Source organism: Rhincodon typus, chromosome 9 (genome assembly GCF_021869965.1).
Source record: "Rhincodon typus isolate 14 chromosome 9, sRhiTyp1.1, whole genome shotgun sequence".
NCBI lineage: Eukaryota > Metazoa > Chordata > Chondrichthyes > Orectolobiformes > Rhincodontidae > Rhincodon > Rhincodon typus.
In genome coordinates, this window is record NC_063340.1 from 4838666 (window position 1) to 4847912 (window position 9247).

A 9247-nucleotide genomic window follows, 5' to 3' on the forward strand; every position below is an offset into this window, starting at 1 on the left:
CCCTTGGTCTAGGCCCGAAACGTCAGCCTTCCTGCTCCTCTGATGCTGCTTGGCCTGCTGTGTTCATCCAGCTCTACACCTTGTTATGTCTACTCCTGCTCCTATTCTTTTTGCTCTTATGTCAATCGTTTGCATTTTGGCGGCTGGTCTAAACATCAACTTGACTGACTCAAACCAGCATTTCCTCCCTCCAGTGTCGGCCTGACAATTCACAAGGTTAATTGACCCCAAAAGTGTTGCTGAAGTGAAATGGAGTTAGTTCAACGCATTCTCACACAACAAGTGTCCATAATATACTTTCTCATTGCATTTTTTGCAATATCTGACTTTGACCATAAGACATAGGAGCAGAATTAGCCCTTCGGCCCATTAATTCTGCTCTGCCACTTGACCGTGGCTGATATTTTTCTCAACCCCATTCTACTGCCTTCTCCCTGTAACCTTTGAGCCCCTTACTAATCAAGAACCTATCTATCTATCTCTGTCTTAACGACACATAATGATTTGGCCTCCACAGCCCTCTGCATTAATGAGCTCCGCAGATTCACCACCCTCTGGCTGAAGAAATTCTTCCCCATCTCAGTTTTAAAGTGTCATCCTTTCATTCTTAGGGTGTGCCCTCAGGCCCTAGTCTCTCTGACTGTGAAATCATCTTCTCCACATCCACGCTATCCAGGCCTCTCAGTATTCTGCAAGTTTCAATCAGATCCTCCCTCATCCTTTCTAACCACCAACTGAACCCTGCTTGTTAACCTGGAGAATCCTGAAATGGGACTCCCAAGTCCCTTTGTGCTTCAGATTTCCAAAGCCTTTCCTTGTTTAGAAAACAGTCTACACCTCTATTCCTACCAAAGTGCATAACCCATGACTTTCTCTCAATGTATTCCATCTACCACTTGTCCTCAACTGTTCTGTAATGCCCTTCTAGATAATTGTGAATGAAATATATTATTGCAAATATAAATAAGAATCTCTGGGCTGTGCTTGTCTGCCAACATACTGTCCTTGAGGAGAGAAAACAAAGTTAGTATTTTGCGTCCAGTGACCCTTCTTCAGAACTGGACTCAAAACATTAACTCTCTCCAGAGACCCGCTGAGTTTCCCCAGCAACTTCTGCTTTTATTTCAGATTTCTGGCATCTGCAGTTCTTTATTTTGTTTTGCTGTCCCTGAGCCTATTGGGTCCTTTTCACAAATAAACACGGCAAAGGTTTCGAAACCATTCGTAGTTCAGATCCTTGTTCAATTGTGATTGCTTCAGCAGATTTTTGCATAGAATTACATGAACCATCCATTGTTCTGGGGGAGAGTTGTACTGGACTTGAAACGTTACCTCTGTCTCTCTCCCACCCTCTCTACAGATGCTGCCAGACCCGCTGAGTTCTTCCAGCATTCTCCATGCATGTTTCAGATTTCCAGCATCCGTGGTATTTTGCTTTTAGACATAATCCTTTTCAGTCCTTTTTGTCTCATGTGGTACTGAGTTTCTGCATTCCTAGCACAGATTTTAGCCTGTTGTCTTGGACAGCAATGCAAGGGCAGAGACAGTGAGCCAAGGCATTCTGACCTCATCACACTTCAATCTAACATCCAAGAAAACAGAGCTTTGTAATCATGACAAATTTAGACCGTTTTGTTTATTTTTCAGACGAGGTGACACTCTTTTTTTGTTAAAATCTCGATTGAAGTCCTGCACAGTAATGGGATTAAAATCTCGATCACAGAATCCGTTTCGACAGTCCCAATCCTATTCCACTGCAATTCAACATAAATTGATGCTAAAGTGGCAATCTCATTGAGAGAGATCAGAGCTACTGCTGATTTTGGAAATGAGAACATTCAGAAGGTTACAGTAACAGCAGCTCACTCAAGCTTGGGGTTGAAAGCAGATTGGTTTTAATTTTCTAACAAGCACTTCAATGCATTTTCAGATGTTAATCAATACTCCTGTGTATACTTGTTTTTTTGATGTGTTCTTATACCCTGAGCTCTGCTTTCTGAAAATACAAGACAATTATATGTTTCTGTCACTTATTTCTCTCTCCCTCGATTCAGGTACCTGATGTATGAAATATAGTCAAGATAAAGAACAGGCAATATAGCCCCAGGTTTCTGAGAAAGGCTCTCTTCAGTCAGCTTCAAGGGTAATTCTTTTCCCCTTTTTATTCATGGGATGTCAAGTGTCAATGGCAAGGCCAGTATTTGTTGCCCATCCCTAAGTGCCCCTTGAATTGAGCAGCCTGCTAGTCCATTACAGAGTGAAAACTGAAAAGAACTATGGATGCTGCCAGCCTTGCTGAGCTTTTCCAACAATTTCTGTTTTTGAGTCCATTTCAGACAGCATGATAGCCGTGGGTCTGGAGTCACATGTAGGCCAGACCAGGTAAGGATGGCAGATTTCCTTCCTTAAAGGACATGAGTGAAGCAGATGGGTTTTTACAACAATTGATGCAAGCTCCACGGTCACCATTACTGAGATTAGTTTTGAATGGAGCTACTGCAGTGCGACAGGGAATGGAGACCAACTTTAGTGGCAAGATGCAGTCAGGATCCCAGCTCTTGCCCTTTCCATAAAACTGCAAGCTGCAGGTCCATCATACTGTGGCTCCATGCTAATCCTCAGTTATCTTTCACAACACTGCCAATTTGGTGGAGAGACACCTCTGTATCAGCAATCCAGCACCTTAGCTGCAATGAGAACTAATAACCTGGAAATAACAGCCTAATGATGACCATGATTCCATTATCGATTGTCAGGAAAAACCCATTTGGTTCGCTAATGCTCTTTAGGGAAGGAAATCTGCCATCCTTACCCAGGCTGGCCTACGTGTGACTCCAGACCCACAGCAATGTGGTGGACTCACTTACTGCCTTCTGGGCAATAAATGCTGCCGAGCTAGTCATATCCACATCCCCTGAATGAATAAAAAAACCCAAAGCAGTGATCTTGACATGAGCGAATACCTTGTGTTCTAATAAATTCACCTAAAATAAAATTTGTCCAGTTGCTGAAAAGCACTTGTCCTTTCAGTGGAAAGCCTTTTCTTCAAAGCATGTGTGAATAGTAAGGAATATTAAGAAGGATTATCAAAAATAAGCGTTTTCCTGGAAACAACCCCAGTTTTGATCACTGACAATCCTGGATAAAGACAAGAAAATCTTTGTGAAATCTCTGTCAAACTTGGTAATGCAAATGCTACTGTAGCTCTAATATATGACTTTTAACAAGTTGCGCTGCCAACTCATGAATCAATTCAGCCAGGATTAACTTTACATCAGAATATCCACTTTCAATCTTATCTCTGGAGGCGAACTCAAAAACTGCATCTGACAATTACACTTTTCAGCAGTGCCTCTATGCAAAATTTGATTGGCAGCAACGTAGCTACTTTAACACTGAATCCATCAGCCGAAAACTGATTTTTCCTGTCCTTCATTTTTACACACTGCAATCTTGGAGAACATGCAAGAATCAAGTCGCTCGAGAGAAAAGTCACTGCTGACGCCTCTCTGCTAACTGATTTTGTAAGTGGCTTGGACAATTTTTGACAAAAAGCTCAATTTCTCTGAAGATAAAAAAAAACCCAGTGAGGTAATGCGACGAGTGCAGGTCCAGCTTGCTGCAGTGTGTGCCTGTTCGGAATACTGAAGAGCACAAGGAGCACTGAACAGTGTACATGATTCTCGAGCAAAGCTGAGGGTCAGAGACAAGACAGTGAAACAGGACTGAAACCTTTCAATACAAACACAGTCACAGCATAACAGAAGCTGAGTAACATGCCCACCGCACTAATTTGGAGATATTTTCGGTAGTGTAAGAATGATACAAACATTGCATTCTGAGTGAGTTTCCCAATGCACACAGATTTTATATTCTCTGCACAGTTAGGTTATATTGAGTTTGCATTCTCGTTTCTGTGCTCATTAAGGTGAGTAATGTCATAGCCAAGAATGGAACACTTTCCACTTTTGCAATTACTGTCAGTGTCAGTGCAGTTCAAGGTTGAGTTACCTACCACCTACCACCTACCATCTACTATCCCCTCAGACTCTCCCGTGCAACTGGAGGTCTGGTGGACTGCATCATTGACTGGAAGGTCGATGATGTTCTCCGCCCTGTCAGCACAAGTGCCACCATCTTCTCTGTGGTACATCTCTCTCTCTCACTCCACCTCTGGTACTGAACTCACCTCCCACCAAGGCTCATGCTCCACCTCTCTCACTACTGCCTGCAACACCTACCCTCACTCGCTGTCACCCACTCCACTCCCTGAAAGCTCTAACCCTGCACGCCTTCTGGGCTGCCTACTGACTTGATTGGGAAACCTATCCATTTGCACTGATAGCTATGCTGCCCACTTTCATCTGCCATAATACCTCCTTCTCAATCCAGGGACAAAACAGCCCACAGCAGAAGAGGAAGAGTCAAGGCTCTTTCTGTCAAGCCAAGATCCCAACATTCAGCTCCTTATCCCTTATGAGGAGAGGGGACCAGGGCTCTGGCTGTGTCCAAGTTGGGCTGGTATCAGAGACTGCCCTTGACCAATGTATCATTCTTGATGAAGGCTGCTGACAACAATTGACAAGTATCTGCACTAAATGGCACAGCAAGGTAGCAGTACCATGAGCCTGGCATCTCTGGCTGAGGAGCATGGTGCAAAAAATGGCAAGGATGCTGTCAGCACCCAGGGTAGGGTCAACATGATTGTGCACTAAGAAACCAAGCAAACAACTATTTTCTGATGAAGGGTCTAGGCCCGGAACGTCAGCCTTTCTGCTCCTATGATGCTGCTTGGCCTGCTGTGTTCATCCAGCTCTGCACATTGTTGTCTCGGATTCTCCAGCATCTGCAGTTCCTACTATCTCTAACTCGAACATCCAGCCTGGTGCAGTCCCTGAGCTGGAGGTGTGTGTCCCTGACCACACAGTGTCCTTGCTGTAGCATTACAATGAGAGTTACTGGAGCAGCCTCGGATATAGCAGTGAGGAGTGCAGATGCATCCTATAAGTGGAGATGTGCCATCAGGGCTCTTAAAGGCTGGCATATTTCAGATGCCAATGTATGTAAATGTGGGTGCGTGTTGCTGGTGCCTTTTGGAGCCCTGAGATGTTGGTGCCTTGCTTCCAACATGGAAATCCTTTGGAGGAAGCTGGAGTTGCAGGTACCTGTTCTGATTTCCATGTCAAAAATTCTCAGTGTCTAGTTTACTTGCTGTGGGCGGTGAGATAAACATCTGCATATAAATGAGTCAAGATCTGCAGTTAACAAGGGCATTAACAAGCAGTAAACCCCCTGAATAGGCAACTCCCCACTGCCTAGCAAGAAACTCACTCTGACGTGCGAACATAGTTGAAAGATGTAGTGAGGTGTTCCATTCTGATGCGATTCGGAGATATTTCTTTCCACAGCCCATGTTGCTCAGGACCTATAAGATTTCTAGTTTCAAAAATCGAACGCTCCAATGCTGACAAGTTACCCATTAACTCCTCTCATACACACAGGTAAAACCCATATGCCACTAGGTCAAAATCTAAACTCTGAAATAAATGTTGTTTAGATTGTATATGTATATATACCTATCACACAATCTACATCACAGTATTGCTTAATGAGCATTGAGACTGCATCTGCTATATCAAGGCAAAGCACCTATTGTACAAAATGAGTCATATACCTTCATGAAACATCGAGTTAGTTTTCCTCTTCTCCTCCGACACCAGTAAAGTAAAAGCTATCACAATTAACATCGAGAACGATGAAGTTTCCAATGTTGTACGGTGTGGAAGATATTACATTATTGCCAGGAATAATTTCTTAAAGGGAATCCGGGCCATGTTTTTCCATTCTTTGAAAGCTTTTCAGCTGTATAACATTGAATGCTTCTGTAGAGTTTTATATTCCTGCTTTCACCCCATAATGTTCGATCCTTACAGCCCTAAGAGCAATATCTTTCTCCCTTCTTGAAAACATTCTACTCAACTCGACTCAAAAGTACTTCAATTCACTTTGGGATGTCCCGAAGATGTGAACAATGGTATAATCATGGGGTTTATTTCCACACTGGCTGAGGTCACCACGAAGCTCCCACATTCTTGACCTCTCCCCTTGTCTGAAATGTGGTGGCCTTCAGGTTAAGCTCCCCATCAGTCGTCCCTCTCTAATGTGAGACTAACTCTATGCTCCTCTGGGTCCATGGCAGCCTGGCTATTTACTAAACAGGGAAACGTGGAGGAGAATCATTTGTACCACAAACTGGAATCCATACAATAGGAGGGATATGATAACACTGGAGAGGGTGCACAGGAGATTTACCAGGGTGTTGTCTGGGGGTTGAGAGTTTAGAGATCGGACAGAATGGGCTCGTTTTCCTTGGAGCAGAGGAGACTGAGGGGGACACAACTAAAATGTACAAAACTACGAGAGGCACAGACAGGGTAGACAGGAAGAAACCTTTCACCATGGTGGAGGAATCAATGACCAGGAGGCTTAGATTTAAGGTAAGGGTGCAGGAGGTTTAAAAGAGATGGGAAGAAAGTTTCTTTTCACCCAGAGGGTAGTGGGAACCTGGAGCTCACTCCCTGTAAGGGTGGAAGAGGCAGTAACCCTCAAGGTTTAAAGCTGCTCACTGTCCAGTGGATTTGTAGGAATGGTAGAGGTGGTGATAGTTAACATTTAAGAAGTATTTAGATGTGCACTTGTTTGCCAAGGCAAACAAGGCTATGAACCAAGTGCTGAAAAATGAGCTGAGAATAGTTGCTGACGAATGCTGACTCGATGGGCTGAAGGGCCTTTTCTACTCTGTACACCTCTATGACTATGACTCTGAGGCAATTCACTGTGAGGCAGTCTGAATAATGAGCTTTGGCAGGCAATTGCAGCACGGGGAAATGACCCTCATCTTGTATACGTGCACTTTATAGCAAAGGGCAGGAGGGAACCTCTTTGAATAACAATCCAGAGCGGGAAGATAGGATGAATTCTCCCTCTTTGCCAGTTCAGAGTTGCTACCTGCAGTGTTCTATCTTCAGTAAAACTAGCTAACTGTGATCTCAGATGAAATCTGGTGCATTACAACTCTCTACAGTTTAGCAAACTGCCACATGATACACCACTGAACAATCAGGACAAATCCAAAACCAGTGACTATCCTCCCCGAATGATCAGAGTTCTTCAAAAGTACATGGATGACCACTTGAAATGCTTTTCAAGGCTATGGGCCAAGTGCTAGAATGTGGGGATAGTGTAGATAGGCACAGATTTGATGGGCTGAAAGGCCTCTTCTGCACCGTATGACTCTATAACTCTATAACTCTATAAATGAGGTGTTGGAGAATGAACAAGATCCATTTTTAGTGAGGGAGTGACGCATGAATTCTGCAGAGGTGTCACAAATTGGTTCCTTAATCACTTGAAAGTGAACAAATTAATCTCCTACCAAAATACGAAAAATTGACTTTACTTTAAGAGGGGGGATGATGAAAGCCTGTCATCATTTGTAGCAACAGAGTAACGAAGATAACTTGATGGTGATCTTTGTTATGCAGGATTTAATTTTAACAAAATAAGTAAATCCAAACAAACTTCTAAACTTCTTTAAGGTTCTTCAAATTTAATCTGTTCTGAAGAAGGGTCAGTGGACTCAAAATGTTAACTCTGTTTCTCTTCCACAGACGCTGGCAGACCTGCTGAGTTTCTCCAGCAATCTCCATTTTTGTTTCAGAAGTAGTCTCCTTGTGAAGGGCTGGATGAACACAGCAGACCAAGCAGCATCAGAGGAGCAGGAAAGCTGAAATTTCTGAAGAAGGGTCCAGACCCAAAACGTCAGCTTTCCTGCTCCTCTGATGCTGCTTGGCCTGCTGTGTTCATCCAGCTCTACATCTTGTTATCTCAGATTCTCCAGCATCGGCAGTTCCTACTATCTCTCTCTCAGTGTGAAGGCCTTGTTTTCTGTCCATACTTCAAGCTATTCTGACCTATTGTAATGAGAATGCACGGTTCTGAACAGGCCAGTACTGAGAAATGCCTTAATATCACTCATTAAGACGATAGAATAGAATCCCTACAGTGTAGAAGCAGGTCATTCAGCCCATCAAATCCATACTGACCCTCTGGAGAGTATCGCTGTAACCTGACATTTTCCCATGGCTAACTCACTTAGCCTGGACACAAACAGCAATTTAGCATGGTCAATCCACCCTACCCTGCACGTGTTTGGACTGTGGGAGGAAACCAGGGCACCCAGAGGAAACCCACACACACACAGGGACAATGTGCAAACTCCACACAGTCACCCGAGGGTGGGATTGAACCCAGGTCCCTGGCGCTGTGAGGCAGCAGTGTCATGATGCCGTAAGGACTTGGTGGGAAAACAACTTAGGATCTCGCAGGAGTAAGGCTAAGCATGCAGGTCCTCCTCAGAGTCTTTGTAACAATGTATGTCATAACTGGCACCTAGTTGCTTGCAAGCAACGCAAGTGCATCTTGTTAAAGATGACCTCTTCTCATTAGACTACCAAGTAGTTTTCCTCTTGCCTAGGCTAAGAAGGACCTGTAGATCCCAACCAGGAAAGAGGACAGTGGCAGCACATGTGTCCTATGGTGAGCTTGTACAACATGAGAAGCAGGGTTGAGGAATCGTCAGTGGGTACGGTGACAATATGCCTCGCAGTGTTGCTGTAATTAGCCTTTATGGAACTGAACTCCTTTCTGAAACACTGCTTACCGCTCACTGGGAGTGGTGACAGTAGCACTTGTCAGTAACAGCAATACAAACACGTAATTGCCAAATTGAACATTTTCTTCTCAAGATGCTTTGTCTGGAAAGTGGATCCCGTCGAAAGGGATTTGCATGCAGCTGAAGATACTTAGTGGTAATTGTGGAGGCGCAGCACATTTGTCAAACTCTAAACAGTTGCTTTTATAAGTGAGGAGAGGTGCAATATGATCTGGTACAATGCTTTACAGCATACTTGCCCAATAATCAGTACAGGAGCATTTGCATGCAAAGATCAATAACAATGCTTTAGGATCAAGTGATGTCTCTGAGAGTACGAACGGTTGGAAATGTTAGTCAGTGCTAATGCTAGACCTTCCAGGCAGACAGGTGACTTTGTCAGGAGCGTATGCATTACTGAAATACATCACTTTCAATGTAAATTGGCTCACGGATGGATGGTCCCATCATTAATATTCAATTCTCCCCATAATAAAAGTTAAAACCACTGATAATTAATTCACCTTGTCTGAG